The following is a 20,060-nucleotide window of genomic DNA, read 5'->3' on the forward strand; positions in this document are numbered from 1 at the left end:
TCGTGTTCTGAAATACCGATGTCGAAAAATATCACTTTCTTTCACGCTGCCTACAATTCATAACTTTGCGTCGCGACGACTGTAAATATATAAATGGTTATATAATATTCTGATGGGATGTAAAATTTAAAAGTCTAAAAAATTAAAATAATAAATTAATTATCTTGATAACAATTATCCTAAAACAATACCATCCATTCCTAACTTTTAAATCAACGATTTAAATGTATGATCGATCACATGGCATGGTCGTTAACGCGTATTCCGGATGCATGCAAATCAACGTGCACTCCAAAGCTCTTTGAATTTGTAAGTCGCCCCAAGGATACGTCCGTTCTGGTGACTGCTCGATGTTTCGCGTGATCGCTGGAGTTGTCGTCGCGCCGGTGATGCTTGCGAATCTGTTGGGGAGTCAGTCGTAGATCTGCAGTCCTGTCCGATTGGTACTTGGATACTCGGATAGGGACCTGCAATTTCTCGTCCTCCGTAATTCTGTTAGAGCGCCGCGAGGGTGGACGCCACTCGTTCAGTTGGGGCCGTGCATTCAGAATTCTGTTCTGCGATCCCTCCCCGGCAGGCCCATGGTGAAGTAGAGTCAGCAGTCGACATTCTTGCCAATAGGTTGAAGGTCGAGATCGGTGTGTAATGTTAAATAACTCATGGGCGGATCTCGTGCGTAGTCACCTCCTCGTGGTGAGATCTGGTAATTGGTACCGTTTTCCAGAAATTAATCAATCGATTAATCTTTGGAAAACGATACCAAGCTAAGAACTACGCTAATACAGTCCAGTTTGGATCAGCAAAAGTTAGGAAAAGAATTTTGGATGATCTAGACTGGACTGCAACGTAGGACACCGTGGCTCACCGTGGGATACCATGGAAATCCGTGGGATACCGTGGAACACCGTGGGACAGCGCTAGTCCAGTTAGGATCACCAAAAGCCACAAAGAGAATTTACCGTGGGGCAGAGTGAGATATCATAAGGACATCGTGGGATGTCGTGGGACATTTTGGGATGTCGTGGGATGTTGTGGACATCGAGGTACACCGTCTGTTCGTTATCGATAAATTATCGATACGGTTTCATCGATAGATTGTATTACGAGTTTCTGATGGTGAATCAGATTACCTATACTAGATAATATATAATTAACACGTTGACGCCGGCCCCAATATTCATGGTTTTCTCCGTGAGGCGGCGCCCGAATTCACGGTCTGCTTTGTCGGGCGGCGTTGGATCACATTAGACTGCTTGACACGACCGCAATTTTTCAATTTTGACCTATATTTACAGCAAAATTACAAGAGCTATACGATTCCTGTTAGGTTAAATAAATTCCGTGGACTTCAACTAATACATTGATATACAATAGTTTGTCAATATCAATTTGCATTCTGTAAACATTTTCCTATAAGAAACGTTCATAGCGCGAATCAATATAATTTTCAATTCCGTACAGAATAATAGTGTTAGGTTACGTAAAACGGACAGACAAAAGGCCAGTATGTATGCTAGTTACTTCCAAAAATCATAGGTGTGTTATTGTTTAGGGGAAGAATAGTAAATTAAAGCCAGAAACTGTTTTTTTTTTTTATAGTGATGCTAAAAAGGGGGTTGATCTATCCGATCAGAAGTCATCCTATTATACTTGTTTGCGCAGAACTATAAAATGGTATAAAAAAATTGTAATGGAATTATTATGAGCGACTTGCCCCGTAAATGCATGGTATGTACGTAGAAAACGGGGTACTAAAAGTATTAAAATTTTAAAATTTCACGAAGAAATTATTTATCACCTTTTAAATGTAGTAAATGCCCACAGAGAAGAAATGCCAAGTGAAAATGAAATACTGCCCAAAAAACGATCACATTTTCTGCAGTCGTACCAAGGGCAGGCGATCAAAACCAAACGGCGGTGTAAAGAAAGTTGTAAACGCGTTTCTAGAATAAAAGGTAGAGAGAATGCCGCGAAAAGAACCAAAAAAGTAACAACATATTGTGATCGCTGTAAGGACCAGCCGGCACTCTGAATAACTTGTTTTAAAAAATTGCATGAAGCAAGGAAATAATTATGTTAAGTTTATAATATTGAATTGTTATGTCTTTACTATTGTATGTCTGCTTATAATGTTGAGATAAAATAATATAAACCTATTTTGTACTACATATTTTGTGAAATATATGTGTGACCCAACGCCACCCCTCGAGACAGACACGTGCGACCCACCGATGGGTCACGCCGGCGTCAACGTGTTAATAATTGGTCTAAGAATACAAAGATGAAAATAGGAAAGATTTAAAAATTCACATTTTTCGTTTCAGATATATGAAATTGCAACTTTATTTAGAATTGATTAAACGAATCATTTAATTCTTATTACAGTACTTTACTATACAGTAATTTATTACTTTGATAATGTGTGTTGTATTCTGAAGCATTGAAGCACGATAGAATTATATTTCCTTGCAATTATTGGATATCCTGTTTTATATTTTATTTATAATTTCCTACAAAATTATAGTTCTAATTCAATCCAGTATTAAACTGAAATAGTAACGTCGCATGCGACACGAAAATGGTATGGAGAGGTGATGCGACCCCCAAAACGTGAGAGTCGAATAAGCATTGAATATCACGTCTATGCTTGTTCCTCGTCTGTGGTAAAATTATTTTAAAATGGGAAAGATGCGCCTCATAAAGAATTATACTATTTATCTACTTTCACGACCGTATCTACTTAAATATTACCCACAATTATGCATGCATAATTAAATACATGTATATATTAATTAAATATTAAGGTACTTATTAGGAACGGATTAATGCTTCTAGAAACCATTACTTTTTAGCAGTAAACATACTCTACCAAATCACACACTTGACTCACAAACGTTCCCTCTAGTTCCTGTCCCATCAAATTTAGAAAACTCTACCTGAGAGTACATCGAATTTAATTTCAATACTTTAATTAGAAACCCAAAGGTGTTTTCGTAAGCGCTGCATAATACATAAATATCCAAACATAATGAAGGCACAGAGTGACTTCATAAATCTTACCGATCAAGAATATAAAGATTTTGTTATACCTAGCTATAAAAAATCTAAAAAATCTAAATAAAGCTTACCTATTACAAATCTAGGGATTTCACGGTAGATCCTGAAAAGAAGAATAAATCAGTAGCCAGAAGTGTCAGCAAAATATAATCATTAACCACACGATATAATCTAGAGCAATAAACCGTGAGTGGACTACACTTTTCTTTTCGCAACACTAATTGACTAAATTCATATTCATTTCTAATTTACTAATTTAATAATTTCATAAATTCATATATTAAATAGAAAATACTCAAGATAAATACGCTAAGAGTGCTCTCTGCAATAGTTGCAATACTAATTAATTAAGTAAGCAAAATAGAAAAATAACAATAAAAAGGAAACTTCCGGAAATAAAGTTGGATATTTTAATAATAAATAGTAATCTATGCACTCGTATTTCAGTATTCGTAACACTAATTTCGAGACGTACAATGTAAAAATTTAGGAGGCTGCTGGTACATCTGCGTCAGATGATCCAGAAGCAGGAACGAGCTTCCACAATCCAGTGGAATAGGATTAGGCATTGGGCATAATATAAGCGCAACAGAACTTTAAAAAACGCGATCATTTATCGACGTAACTCTAACTAGAAAACTAATAAAAACAATCACGATGGAATACCGCAACACTAATTTTTAAGGCACAAATAAAATCAATATCCATATATGAAGAAAAAATATTTTACTCTCTAGTACAAATTGCAATGCTATAAAATTAATCACACATTAATAGTTTTAAATCTAATGTTAAATGAAGAAATATTGTAAAGGAAGATAGGAAAACTCTAATACGTACTACTCCGTCAGAAATACTGAAAATTCGTAATAAAAATTGGAAAAGAAAATCGCCATATAATAATTGGCAACTCTAAAGCAAACGCGATTATCATTTTATCGCAACTCTAATTCAAACCGCGATACTCGCGATACTAATAACAAAAATCGTGATTTGCCCAATTTAGTGGAAGCTTGATATATCCCAGTGCCATCATATAGTAGGTTCCTGATGAACGATCGCATTTGTACAGCTCTTGTAGCTGTATCGAGTGATCCAGGAACAACCTTCGACAAATGATGGTATTGGGCAATTTGCAAACGCAACTCTACTTAACAAAACGAGACCATTCATTATCTCAACACTAAAAGGAAAAATACTTAGAAATCGCGGTGGAATAATATCGCAACGCTAACCCTCAAAGTGAATTCAATGAAAATTACTATGTACCACTCTGATTTCCGAGAAACGTAAGAGGCAAACGAACGACTGTCATCGCAGCCAGATAATATTGGGTTGGCAACTAAGTTACTGCGGATTTTGTCATTACATGGTATTGACAAAATCCGCAAATACTTATTTACCAACCAGATAATCCTAGCCCATGTACATAACAGTACGACGATTCTTTGCGTCATGAGCCTAAACGCAATCCTATTCGATGTAATTTGGGCAAGTGCATCAAGAATCGAGCAATACTGTACATATTCGCAGAAATTATAGATACGATGTAAGTGTACCGATTGTACGGAGAAAAAGATGCAAGCAGAGAAAATGATTTCTGCGGAAAGTTTCCCTACTGAGGAAATGTCAAATGGAAAAATGTTTCGACGCGTGAAAGATCGTAGAAGATACGATAGTTTCAGCAGGAAACGTCAAAACTCAAATGCTGGATTATGATCGCGATGTAGCCGATGTAACAACATGGAAAATAAACTAATAACTAATAGTCGAACCTGTGCAATTATTTTTGCATCATCTTAATTTCTACATTATAAGAAATATATACACATAACAGTTGGCATTCGAATTGTTCTGATATTATAATTAGTATATCTCCTAGATAGAATAAGTACAAAAATATTATTGTTCTTATGTCAGAATATTTAAAATTAATTCGTTACATTTAAACATATAACAAGGAGAATTAGAAGTGTTTATGTATGGAAATAATGTATGTAAAGCGGAAGTAACCTCAGAAGTACACAGTATGGTTGTGGCAATCGTGTAAATCGTACAAATTAATAGGAAATCCGTAAATCGCAAGATTCAGTGTCACTATTTCTTACAGTTGTTCCTTTTTTGCGATAGATAGATATCAATGATGTTTCCTGCAGTTTTTAAATAATTATGTGTGAACGGGATTCCACAAATTGAATTATTGAAAATAATTATCGTGATTATAGTATTGCGTGAAAGTACTTATTTCTGGCAACATGCCCCGTAGGACGGTAAGCATTTGATATGATTATATGATAAATATTTTTGAAATAAATAGCTAGAAATTAAATATCGCAGAGTAACAAATCCTAAATTATAATTCAACGAGAATATTAAAGAAGCGTCAGTTTGAGATACCTATTTTCAGCGAATTTAAGTATTATTTTTTATTTCCAAATAGAGATACGAATCCATAGGAATTAATGTTAATTCCGAATCTACAATTGTATCGATAGTTCTTCAAGATTTATAAAACTTGCAAGTATTACCAAAACTTTAAAGTTCTGATTCCTACGTCTCGATTTAAAGTTTTGGCAAATAATCAAATGTATTAACATATCGTGACGATAATACCAAAGAACAGTCCGAACCTTCGAATGATTCCATACTTAAAAGACACAATAGTCTTAAGTCTTCGACCTTGTATCATAATCGATCGTGACCATTTAAAAATTTGAATCTTTCACCTTGATTTAAACGGTCACGACCCACCAGAACATAAAGTTCAAAGCTTAAAACTGTCACGTCTTGTAAATAACGAATAATATTCGAAAGTTCAAACGGTTCTTTGGGATTATTTAAACGACGTGTTAATATATTTCGTTATTTACATAAGATATTTAAGAAACATGTAACAACCTTTCAAATTATCATTGATTTGGAGGATACTCAAATGAAATGATTTTAGAAGAAAGTTGTCAATAGTACAAACAACCTTTATCACACGTCAGTGAAAAACTCGTGTGTCAGCTATCTATAATAAGATCAAATAACTAACATCGAGCATATTTTGATGCTGTTGATATAAATACCATAAATTGTATTTCTATTAAGATAGGAAAAAGGAAATTTTTCAATTCCTTTGAAAGAATACTAATATTTAAATACTTATTAATATCTTTTCCGTGGTTAGGAATTTATATTCACTCAAAAGTTTTATTAGACTATCCAATTAAAAACGAATTGTGGTTTCTATCCTTAACAAAGGTATCTGTTTTCCAGGATTCCATGATATTGTCTGAAGGCGATGTTTCAGATCCTGACCGTTTCATATACGAACAGAAAATGTTTAGACTCTACATCCCACGATGGCGGAGATTAATGTCATCAATTTCCGGTTAGTTTTCACTCTTGATATTACGTCAGGTATTTATCTGTAATTTAAACGCGCAGAATGCAATTTCCTTTCTCTCCTCGAATTAATGTTTCATAATGATGTTCGTGAATTATTTATCACTTCTAATGTCTTTCGTACCATCGTTTAAAGTTGCATTTCTATTCTATTCTACATTAGGATAAATTTAACTTTTAGACTCTGATATTCATCGCACTGATTCTTTATTATATCATAAATTGAGTGCGGACTTTTATATATTTATGAGAAATCTGAAAGCGAAATAGTGTACATTATTACACCTTTTTTTTCGTGGAAGAAATCCGCACGGACATTCGCCGCTTCTAGGGGGAAGAGCGGTGTGGTAGTGTCAGACTCCAACCGACTAAAACCTTCGCGATGACCGTCCCTCTTGCGATCGAGGAGTGTTCAGGAATCGCTGAGGCGACACACTAGGTCTCCCCCCCCCCCCCCGCGCACAACATTCTGCTCGCAAATGGCGCGGCGTGCCGCCCTGTCGCGTCGCGTCCTCTGCCAGGGGCAGTCCCCAACCAGACTGCTTGGCGGCTCCCGGGTGCTGGAGAGTCCAGCACCTAATTTCAATCCCCTTCGGAGGTCGCGGTGGCCCTCGCGCGGCTCGTGTAGGTGCGCCCACGGGCACCGCAGCGCCCTCGTCGGCCGATCCTCTCGGGATGGGAAATCCGCTCCCTCACCCGCTCCGCTGTCTCTTTCCGCAGCATAACTAGCTCGCAGAAGGAGGCTACGGCCTTCCTGCCCCTCTCGCTCGTCAGCACCGCTTCAAAAAATGGACCACGTCTAGCGACACAGCCAACGCCACGTAACCCCGCCGCACGGCCCCCTCAACGAGGGTGCGAACACGGTATCGGCCTTAGACCGTTCCTTCTGGAAGCCAAACTGGCTGTCGTGTAGCCCGGGAGCACGTCCGGACAAATGCGACTCGAGTCCAGCAGCCACAACCCTCTCCAACAGCTTGCCAGCCTGGTCCAACAGGCACACAGGCCGGAGGGCGGAAGGCGAGTCTGAAGAACGTCCCGGCTTCGGCAACAGGACCATCCGCCCCACCTTCCATAGGACGGGGAATTCGTCTCGTGACAGGCATCTGTCAAACAGAGTTCTCAGCCTTGGGGTCAAGACTCCGGCGACCTCCTTCCACAAGCGGGCCGGAACTCCGTCGGGACCCGGGGCCTTCCGCGCTTCGATCTTCTCGACAGCCTCGGCCAGCTCATCCTCAGTGATCGCCGATTCCGGGCTCCAGGTTCCCGCGCTGTCCCGTGGTTCCTACCCCGGCAGTTGTAGCTCCCGATCTTCTTTTGTCCTTCCTTCCTCCTCATTCACCGCTCCCGGAAACAGGGCCCCGACGACTTCCTGCATGAACTAAGGGTCCATGTTTTCCGTCGTGGAGGGCGCCCAAGGACGGAGTTTGTTCAACACTAGTCTGTACGGGCGTCCCCAGGGATCGGAGTCGAGGGTGGCCAGAAGCTCATCCCAGGCTCGTCTCTTCGCCTTTTTGATGGGTCACTGCAGAGGCCTCCGCGCTTCGCGGTAGGCGTCGTACAAATAAGCCACCGTGGCTTCATCCCCCCGTCGCCTACTTCGGGAGATACCAGATGGTATACCTGCGCCGGGCGCGGATACACTCCTCGCGGAGATAAGCGATCTCCTCAGACCACCAGTACACAGAACCGGCGCGGCGTGGAACACCGGACCGCGGCATACACGAATCGCAAATCGCGTGCAAGTCGCGCCTCCGTTTCCTCATCCGTCGGGGGTTCTTCTGCTCAGGCGACGGCCATTGCGGCCGCAGTCATGAGATCCTCGTCGCGGTGGGCGGCGACCCACCGCGGGAAATTCCTTCTTCTTCTCCCGGATGAGCCTACAGGCCCGCACGACTCGAACGAACGGTCGCCTCCCACGCCACCGACTGTCACGTCCATCACGATATAGAGGTGATCCGAAAGTGTTTCCTCGGCCGACATCTCCCACCCAGAGACACGGCCGGAAGCGGCAGGGTTTGCCCACGTGAGGTCCACTATGGACTCGCCGCGCCGCGCCACGCACGTGCTGGACGATCCCCGATTGATAAGCCAGAGGTCGAGCGTAGCCGCCCAGTCCTGCACAGCGCTCCCCCTTCCATTGGTCCTGCGGGAACCCCACGCCATGGAGTGAGCGTTGAAGACCCCGAGGATCAGCGACGGATAGGCGTCCAGACGCCTCACGCAAGCCGCGAGTCCGTCCAGGAAGGCGACGTATTCCACCCGCCTGATATTAGGCGACACGTAGACGCCGACCACGGCCAGGTCAGCCCATTTCACGGCCACAAAGCCCCGTCCTTGCTCGATCATCGAGCAGGAGGGGTTCCCCTAGTTAAGAAATAAAACTAGTGGAAAGCATTCAAGCTAACATCGCGAAGAGTCCAATTATTTATAGCCTGCAGCATGTATAAATTATAAATATATTAATAGTATATATAAAAAATATAAATTTGCGTAAATGTACGCAGTATAATTGTAAAATAACCGCACTACAATTAACATATGCTATATATAGCATTAACTGTTTCTTATTCCAGCAACGCTAACCATGACCATGGTCGGTACGGTCTACGGATGGACAACGGCTGCTCTCCTCCATCTAACATCTGGGGCCAGCGACGTGCCGCTAAAGTTAACAAACGACGAATCTTCATGGATGGTTTCATTGACAATACTTGGCTCAATGATCGGTTCACTTGTGGCTGCCCAGCTGAGTAACCGCATCGGTCGTACAAGCTGTCTAGTTTTATGCAACACAATGTTTACCTTAGGTTGGGTCATTATCTATATATCTATAAGATATACTACCTTTACAACATTACTATACCTTGCTCGACTAGGTCAAGGTATAGGCGTTGGTATTGCCCACATGATAAATCCCATATACGTGTCAGAAATCGTCAACATCAGAATGAGAAACTCCCACGCTACTCATAATGTAGTCACCATATATTGCGGGTCACTGCTAACCTGCAACCTAGGACTCTGGCTGAAGTACAATATAGACCTGCTGATTATTGCAGTACTATGCACCATATCCTTGTTGTTGAACATGTTATACCCCGAAACTCCGTATTGCTTGATGATAAGAGGTCGAATAAAGGAAGCATTGAAGTCGATAAAACATTACAGAGGCGTCGTAGAACCTGAGGTAGTGAAAGTCGCGCAAGAAGTTCTACACCGAGAAAGATCCAAACACCAAAGTATCAGACACCAAATAAGCCAACATGTGAGTGAACATGAACAATCCGGAAACGATTTCCCCTCACAACCCAGAGACGATTTACCCTCCACATCAGCAAGCGATTTACCCTCAACACCAAAAAGCGATTCACCCTTAACACCAAAAAGCAATTCACCCTTAACACCAAAAAGCGATTCACCCTTAACACCAAAAAGCGACTTACCCGGAACATCCGGAAGCGACTTACCCTCAACACCGAAAAGCGACTTACCCTCAACATCCAGAAGCGATTTACCCTCAACACCAAAAAGCGACTTACCCGGAACATCCGGAAGCGACTTACCCTCAACACCGAAAACCGACTTACCCTCAACATCCAGAAGCGATTTACCCTCAACACCAAAAAGCGACTTACCCGGAACATCCGGAAGCGACTTACCCTCAACATCCAGAAGCGATTTACCCTCAACATCCGGAGGCGATTTACCCTCAGAATCCAGAAGCGATTTACCGTCGTTATCCATAGATGAAGTAGACTCACCATGCAAAAGCGATTTACCCTCAACATCCGGAGGCGATTTACCCTCAGAATCCAGAAGCGATTTACCCTCAGAATCCAGAAGCGATTTACCCTCACAGTCAAGAAGCGATTTACCTCCACCATCCATAGATGAAGTAGACTCACCATGCAAAAGCGATTTACCCTCAACATCCGGAGGCGAAATACCCTCAGAATCCAGAAGCGATTTGCCCTCAGAATCCAGAAGCGATTTGCCCTCAGAATCCAGAAGCGATTTACCCTCAGAATCCAGAAGCGATTTACCCTCAGAATCCAGAAGCGACTTACCCTCAACATCCAGAAGCGATTTACCCACACAATCCAGAAGCGATTTACCCTCACAGACAAGAAGCGATTTATCCCCACCATCCAGAAGAGGTTTACCGTCACCATCAAGAAGGCATTTACACTCCCCAACCAAAAGGAATTTATACTTACGATCGAGGAGTGGTGCATACTCACCATCCAAAAGTGATATTCCCGGACCACCCACAACGTCTTTAATGTTAGAAGCAAAAAGGGCTTTAGACTCAGTAACAAGGAGAAATTCACCCCCACCATCCGGAAGTGCTTCATTAGTACGAGCGAAGAGCGGTGCACACTCACAATCCAGAAGCGATATACCCGGGCCACCCACGATGGTTTCATGGTCAAAAGCAAGAAAGGCTTTAGACTCAATAACAAAGAGACAATCACTCTCACCATCTGAAATTGCTTCATTAGCACAACCAAGAAGCGATTTACCCTCAACATCCAGAAGCGATTTACCTACAACATCCAGCAGCAATTTACCCTTACCATCCAAAAGCGACTTACCGTCACAATCAAGAAGCGTTTTACGCGGACAATCCAATGTAGTTTCAAGCGAATTGAATGAGACGGATGAGAATATCATAGACCTGGGAAGCATAGATTCAAGTCAATATTCCTTGTCAACAAACCTACGAAATACACTACGAGGAGTCAACAGGAAAGCTCTGTTTATCATGCTTGGTTTGATTATGGCACAACATCTTAGCGGAAACTTCATCACTATGCAGTATCTGGCGGTGTTTTTTAGCAAGACAAGGGTCAGTATCGGACCATACTTTGCGACAGTCTTGGTACTGGTTTTCCGCGTTCTATCTGGCACTATAACCAGCTTATCACTGAGATCTTTTGGAAGATTAACACTTTTGATTTCGTCTACGTTTGGGGTGTTTATTACTTTGAGTATTTTAGCACTTTATCTTTACTTAGATGCAAAAAAGATTGACGTATCCATGTACGAATTTCTTCCCCTTATCGTCTTAATTGTATATCAAGTATTGTTTCAAATTGGTTTAGGTACGATACCCAATGTTCTCTTATACGAGTTATTTCTTAAGGAACTACAAGGCTTTGTTCGTACCATCCTTGTGATTTTCGATGGTATAATTGGTTTTACCGTGTCGAAACTGTATCAAGTGATTAACGATGATAGAGCATCGTATACGACTTACACTGTCTTCGCGATATCATCCCTCTTGGCATTTCTGATGGTGTGCTTATGCGTACCGGAAACGAAAGGAAAAACATATAACGAGATTGAAGAGAATCTACGTCGAAAAAGATTTTGCATCCTCGAAAGCAGGAGTTCTAACCAATAGAAGGGAAATTCTTAGATTATGACAGGAGAAATTGCACCGTACGTCCGTGGCACTGTGTCTATAGACTCGGAATATTTTATTTCTCATTTTTATTAGTATAACGATATAGATTTACAATTCTCTCACGATGTGCAATTTTTGTAGTAACGTAGTTTTATTCGTTTATATGTGTAATTTTAGAAACGGGTCTAACAAAGGTGATGGTCATATACAAGTATATATATCGTATAAATTGATTTGCATTGAACTTAGAAGAATACATGTTCTCAAGCTAATCTTTTTATTCATTTCATACCACGAAAAATGTAAGAATATCAATTAACCCGAGATAATTGAACAACAGTTCGCAAAAGTAAGAAAAGTAATATATTAAAGAATGACAAGATAACATAATACTGACGAGAACAATTTTTTATATCTCAGCGATTCTCTATGCTGTTATTTTATGTTTGCAATATATAACATATGTATATCATATATACATCTGTTAATATTGTTATAATAAACAGCAAGTACGCTACAAAACTCAGTATTTATGCGAAAAATAATGTAATATAATTAACATAACACACTGCTAATGAGCACTTATATTACATTGTGTTTGTCGCTGATAAGCATATGTATACACAAATATAAATATATATGTGTAAAACGCAGTCTTTTTGGCGTTATATTATAGTTATTACTGAAAAATATTTGTATATATTAGTTCGAATATTATAGTAATTACTGTATCATAACATTTATCAGTGATAAATATCTAGCCTCGTTTGGCAGGAATTCTATCGAACTGTCGAATGTTATTTTCGGTAAATTATGGCGATAATAATAATGTTCACTTCAGAAATTTATAATATTTCATACTTTTAATATACGATAATTATTTAATATACGATAATTTACGCGAAAAATTAAATATCAATAATTATATATAGTTTTGTGTATCAAGAATTATGTATTTATTGTATATCTTTCAAACATATATTTTCCTTATTAAAAAGCTACAAGAAACATTAATTATTTATATATAAAAGCACAAACAAGATTTGGAATGTTCTATTTCATTTAAGTTTCATTCCAGACGAATTTATTACAGACACCCCTAGTGGAAATTAATTAAAGGATTCCGAATGAAGATAAGTCAACTGTAATAACAAATACTGCTAAGGTCTTAACCCTACGCCATGCTAAATCGGTAACGACGATAAAGGTATTAAAATGGTAAGAAAACCACCGAGTTCACTGGGTAAAGTACTCTGAACAGAGACCTTCTCTTCCACGGTACCATCACTCCTCCTCTGACCCAAAATAATATTAATTTTGTATAAAACAATTCGGACAAATTCTTTTTTGTCATTCATTTGCAAAACATTAGCTCTTTGATCGTTGTGGAAAACAAACAACAAAAGGAGCTTTAAAAATGACAGAAGCGGAAATTTAAACTTGAAAGTAAAGATTGAGTTAAAACTAAAATTAAATTACATTTATGTGTCGAGTTTTCATTGGAGTTAGGGGCGTATAATGAATCTTCACGTGAATTGACCATCGTTGTTCTGTATTATGGAGGATAGTTTATTGATACAAATGTAATTATTATTGAGTTTAATAGGTAATAACGGCGATAGAATAATCGAGATGACAGTGATAATGAATTTAGGTTCGATAACGAATTCACGGTCAACGGAGTGACGTATGCGATTTCTTCTACAGCCTAAGTAGAACTCAACCTACTGATCAACGATTCGGGTGTGACTCAACGTACTTGTTCACCGTACAAGTAGAACTTATCTGACTGACCCTCAGTCCAAATGGAACTGCTCTTATATACTGCTCTCCGTACCTCTCTGAAACCCGCGGGGTAACCTTTTTTATTAAGCAGAGCTATTTAATTACTCCATATCTCTATTAGGTACACGTACCTCTCGTGACAGTGGCTATGTTCAGCGACCCGTTATGTCACTTCGAGCCCAAGCCCACTGTCATAAATCTCGGAAGAACGTAATTGGATTAAGTCATAAACCACTATTTCTCAGTTTTATAATTTAAGTACAGCTATAATACAAAGTCTGCACTAAAGTATTGAGAACCTTCCCAAACATTCCAAAAGAAAGGCCCCGATGTCCCTTCAACTCCGACATATATTATAATTCTCTGTGAGATGGTAATTCGTATGTGTATCGATATTTCACACCTTCCCTATTATAAAAAGGGGACTAGACGTGACAATTTGTAACTCGCCCCAAGGATACGTCCGTTCTGGTGACTGCTCGATGTTTCGCGTGATCGCTGGAGTTGTCGTCGCGCCGGTGATGTTTGCGAATCTGTTGGGGAGTCAGTCGTAGATCTGCAGTCCTGTCCGATTGGTACTTGGGTACTCGGATAGGGACCTGCAATTTCTCGTCCTCCGTAATTCTGTTAGAGCGCCGCGAGGGTGGACGCCACTCGTTCAGTTGGGGCCGTGCATTCAGAATTCTGTTCTGCGATCCCTCCCCGGCAGGCCCATGGTAAAGTAGAGTCAGCACTCGACATTCTTGCCAATAGGTTGAAGGTCGAGATCGGTGTGTAATGTTAAATAATTCATGGGCGGATCTCGTGCGTAGTCACCTCCTCGTGGTGAGATCTGGTAATTGGTATCGTTTTCTAAAAATTAAGCAAATGATCAGTTTTTATAGCAAGCGAAGAGCTACCCTAATACAGTCCAGTTTGGATCACCAAAAGTAACGAAGAAAATTTTGGATGATCTACACTGCACTGCAACCCGGGACACCGTTGGTCCAGTTTGGTACACGAAGAAACACGAAAAGCCACGAAGAGAATTTACCGTCGGGCAGAGTGGGTTATCGTGGGATGTCATGTGACATGGAAGTACACCGTGGAGCTACACCGTCTGTTAGTTATCGATAAATTATCGAAACGGTTACGTCGATAGATTATATTACGAGTTTCTGATGGTGAATTAGATTACCTATACTAGATAATATATAATTACTAATTCCTTTGAGAATACAAAGATAAAAATAGGAAAGATTTAAAAATTCACATTTTTGTTTCAGATATACGAAATTGCAATTTTTGTAGAATTGATTAAACGATTCATTTAATTCTTATTACAGTACTTTATTATACAATAATTTATTATTTTGATAGTGTGTGTCGTTTTCTGAAGCACTGAAACACGATAGAATTATATTTCTTTGCGAGTATTGGATACCCTATTATATATTTTATTTATAGTTTCGTACAGGATTATAGTTTTAATTCAATCCAGTATTAAACGTAACGTCGCATGCGACACGAAAATCGTATGGAGAGGACATTGCTGATGAACGATAGCATTTGTAGAGCTCTTGTAGCTGTATCGAGTGATCCAGGAACAGCCTTTCACAAATGCAGACGAAGGGTTTTGGGCATTTTGTAAACGCAACTCTACTTAAGAAAACGAGACCATTCATTATCTCAACACTAAAAGGAAGAATACTTAGAAATCGCGATGGATAATATCGCAACGGTAACTCTCAAAGTGAATTCAATGAAAATTACTATTTACGCTCTGATTTCCGAGAAACGAAAGACGCAAACGAACGACTATTATCGCAGCCGGGTAATATTGGATGGGCAACAACTAAGTGATTGCGGATTTTGTCATTAGGAGGTATAGACAAAATCCGCAATCACTTAGTTGCCAACCCAATAGCTCATAGCCAATGTACATAAGAGTCCGATGATTCTTTGTGTGGTGAACCTGCACGCAATCTTATTCTATAGAATTGAGACAAGTGCATCAGGAATCGAACAATACTGTACACATTCGCAGAAATTATAGATACGATGTAAGTGTACCGAGTGTATGGAGAAGCAGATGCAAGGAGAGAAATCATTTATGCGGGCGTTTTCCTACTGAGGAAATGTCGAATAGAAGAATGTTTCGACGCGTGTGAAAAATCGTAGAAGATACGATAGTTTCAGCAGGAAACGTCAAAACTCAAATACTGGATTATGATCGCGATGTAGCCGATGTAACAACATGGAAAATAAACTAATAGCTAATAGTCGAACCTGCGTAATTATTTTTGCTCATCTTAATTTCTATATTATAAGAAATATATACACATAACAGTTGGCATTCGAATTGTTCTGATATTATAATTAGTATATCTCCTAGATGGAATAAGTACAAAAATATTATTGTTCTTATGTCAGAATATTTAAAATTAAATCGTTACATTTAAACATATAGCAAGGAGAATTAGAAGTGTTTATGTATGGAAATAATGTATGTAAAGCGGAAGTAGCCTCAGAAGTACACAGTATGGTTGTGGCAGTCGTGTAAATCGTACAAATTAATAGGAAATCCGTAAATCGCAAGATTCAGTGTCACTATTTCTTACAGTTGTTCCTTTTTTGCGATAGATAGATATCAATGATGTTTCCTGCAGTTTTTAAATAACTATATGTGAACGGGATTCCACAAATTGAATTATTGAAACCCTATCGTGATTATAGTATTGCGTGAAAGTACTTATTTCTGGCAACATGCCCCAAGGTAGTACGGTAAGCATTTGATATGATTTTATGATAAATATTTTTGAAATAAACAGCTAGAAATTAAATATCGCGGAGTAACAAATCCTACATTCTAGTTCCACGGGAACATAAAAAAAAAGGTCTGTTTGAACGAATTTAACTATTATTTTTTATTTCCAAATAGAGATACGAATCCATAGGAATTAGTATTAATTCCGAATCTACAGTTGTATCGAAGGTTCCTCAAGATTTATAAAACTTCCAAGTATTACTGAAACTTTAAAGTTTTGATTCCTACGTCTCGATTTAAAGTTTTGGCAAATAATGAAATGTATTAACATATCGTGTCGATAATACCAAAAAATCGTCCGAACCTTCGAATATAATTCCATACTTAAAAGTCACGATAGTCTTAAGTCTTCGACCTTGTGTTATAATCGATCGTGACCATTTAGAAATTTGAATCTTTCACCTTGATTTAAACGGTCACGACCCACCAGAACATAAAGTTCAAAGCTTAAAACTGTCACGTCTTATAAATAACCAATAATATTCGAAAGTTCAAACGGTTCTCCGGGATTATTTAAACCACACGTTAATATATTTCATTATTTACATAAGATATTTAAGAAACATATAAAAACCTTTCAAATGATCACTGATTTGGAGGAAACACAAAGGAAATGGTTTTAGAAGAAAGTTGTCAGTAGCACAAACAACCTTTAGTAAACGTCAGTAAAAAACTCAAGTACGTGTTCTATCTATAATAAGTTCAAATAACATCGAGCATATTTTGATGCTGTTGATATAAATACCATAAATTGTATTTCTATTAGGATAGGAAAAAGAAAATTTTTCAATTCCTTTGAAAAAATACTAATATTTTAATACTTATTAATATCTTTTCCGTGGTTAGGAATTTATATTCGCTAAAATGTTTTATTAGACTATCCAATTAGAAAAGAATTGTGCTTTTTATTCTTAATAAAGGTATCTGTTTTCCAGGAACCCTCGAGATTGCATGAGAGCATTCCTTTACGTCCTGTCGATTTAACAAGCGAAGAGGAAGATCGTAGGTTCCAGGACACAATTTACAAACAAAAGCGAGCATGTTTCTCCGGTTAGTTTTCACTCTTGATATTACGTCAGTTATTTATCTGTAGTTTAAATACGCAGAATGCAATTTCCTTTTCCTCCTCGAATTGATGTTTCATAGTGATGTTCGTGAATTATTTCTCACTTCTAATGACTTTCGTACCACCGTTTAAAGTTGCATTTCTATTTCATCCTACAATACGATAAATTTGACATTTCGATGCTCATATATTCATCGCACTGATTCTTTACTATATCATAAATTGAGTGCGGACTTTTATATATTTATGAGATATCTGAAAGCTTTACTTCATATACTATTTTACTTCATATAGCATTTTACTTAATGGATATAATGCAAATGGATTAACAGATTGATAATAAAATAGTTAAGAAATAAAACTAGTGGAAATTATTCGAGCTAACATCGCGAAGAGTCCAATTATTTATAGCCTGCAGCATGTATTAATTATAAATATATTAATAGTATATATAAAAAATATAAATTTGCATAAATGTACGCAGTGTAATTGTAAAATAACCGCACTACAATTAACATATGCTATATACAGCATTACCTGTTTCTCTTTCCAGCATTGCTAACGATGTTCACAGTCGGTGCAGTCTACGGATGGTCAACGACTTCTCTACGCCGCCTAATATCCGGGGCGGACGACGTGCCGCTAAAGATAGGAGAGTATGAATATTCATGGCTCATTTCTTTGACAGTACTTGGTTCAATAATCGGTGCATTTATGTGTGCCTATTTGGCCGATCGCATCGGTCGTAAATACTGCCTCCTTGTATGCAGCGCAATGATCACCGCAGGCTGGTTAATCATCTACGTCGCAACTTCCGTGCGAATGCTATACCTTGCCCGGGTGATTCAAGGTATAGGCGTTGGTATTGCCCGCACGATAAATCCCATGTACGTGTCAGAAGTCGCTGATATCAGCATCAGAGGAATGCTAGGTAGTCTAATCACACTGATGACATATGCCGGGACAATGATAACCTGCAGCCTAGTATACTGGCCCACGTACGAGTTACTCCTGGTGATTCTTACATTAATATCATTTATATCCTTCTTGTTGAACACGTGTTTCCCCGAAACTCCGTATTTCTTGGTGGCAAAAGGCCGAATGAAGCGAGCATGCAAGTCGTTAGCATATTACAAAGGCATCCTAGATCCTGACGAAGCGAAAATCGAACTACGTGCACTACGCACACAAACCAGATACGAATTACACCCACAAACCAGATACGAATTACACCCACAATCCAGATACGAATTAGACCAACAATCCAGAAGCGATTTACCCTCGCAATCCAGAACCGATTTACCCTCACAATCCAGAACCGATTTACCCTCACAATCCAGAAGCAATTTATCCCAACAATCCATACACGAACGACTCTCAGACCCCATACAGGAAGTAGACACAGAACCCAGAACCGATTTACCCTCACAATCCAGAAGCAATTTATCCCAACAATCCAGAAGCAATTTATCCCAACAATCCAGAAGCAATTTATCCCAACAATCCATACACGAACGACTCTCAGACCCCACACAGGAAGTAGACACAGAACCCAGAACCGATTTACCCTCACAATCCAGAAGCAATTTATCCCAACAATCCATACACGAACGACTCTCAGACCCCATACAGGAAGCAGACACAGAACCCATGGCCGATTTACACTTACCATCCAGTAGCAATTTACCATCCACATCCGAAATACACTCAGAAGTCGTTCGCGATGTACACGAGCAACCAACAGGTGAATTACGCCTACAATCTTCGCGCACATTATACTCAGAATCCAGAAGCGAATTACACCGACCATCCACAAGCAATTTACGCAGACAATCCAATGTGGATTCACGCACATTGGCCGATATGGATGAGATACACATGGATGGGACTAAATATACCTGGTTTACAAAGCTGCAAGTAATACTGAAACGAAACAACAGGAAAGCTCTGTCTCTTATGTTTGGTTTGATCATAGCACAACAACTTGGCCAACACTACATCACTATGCAGTATCCGGAGAAGTTTTATAGAAAAATAAACATCGTTAACGATTCATACACAGCGATGTTTATGGTCCAGCTTGTCAACTTTCTATCTAGCTGTTATACCGTGTTTAGAGTGGATTCTGATGGAAGAAGAACACTTTTGCTGCTGTCTACAGGTGGGACGGCTGTGACATTGACTACTATAGCATTTTATCTTTTCATAAGTGAAGAAACGTTACGAGGTTCCGTGTTCAATTATCTTATGGTTATCGTCTTAATTGTATATCAAGTGACGTTTCAAGTTGGTTTAGGTACGATACCCACTCTTCTTCTATGCGAGTTATTTCCTGCGGAATTAAAAGGCTTTGTTGGTGCCATCATTGTGCTTTTCGAGAGTATAATTGGATATATCGCGTCGATACAGTATCAAGCGATTTTAAATATTGCAAATGCGAGTGCGGTTTACACTTTGTTCGCGTCATCATGCTCTTTGGCACTTATGATGGTATACTTACAAATACCAGAAACAAAAGGAAAAACATATAGCGAGATTGAAGAGCT

The sequence above is a fragment of the Bombus fervidus genome, chromosome 12 (genome assembly GCF_041682495.2).
Source record: "Bombus fervidus isolate BK054 chromosome 12, iyBomFerv1, whole genome shotgun sequence".
Taxonomy (NCBI): Eukaryota; Metazoa; Arthropoda; class Insecta; order Hymenoptera; family Apidae; genus Bombus; species Bombus fervidus.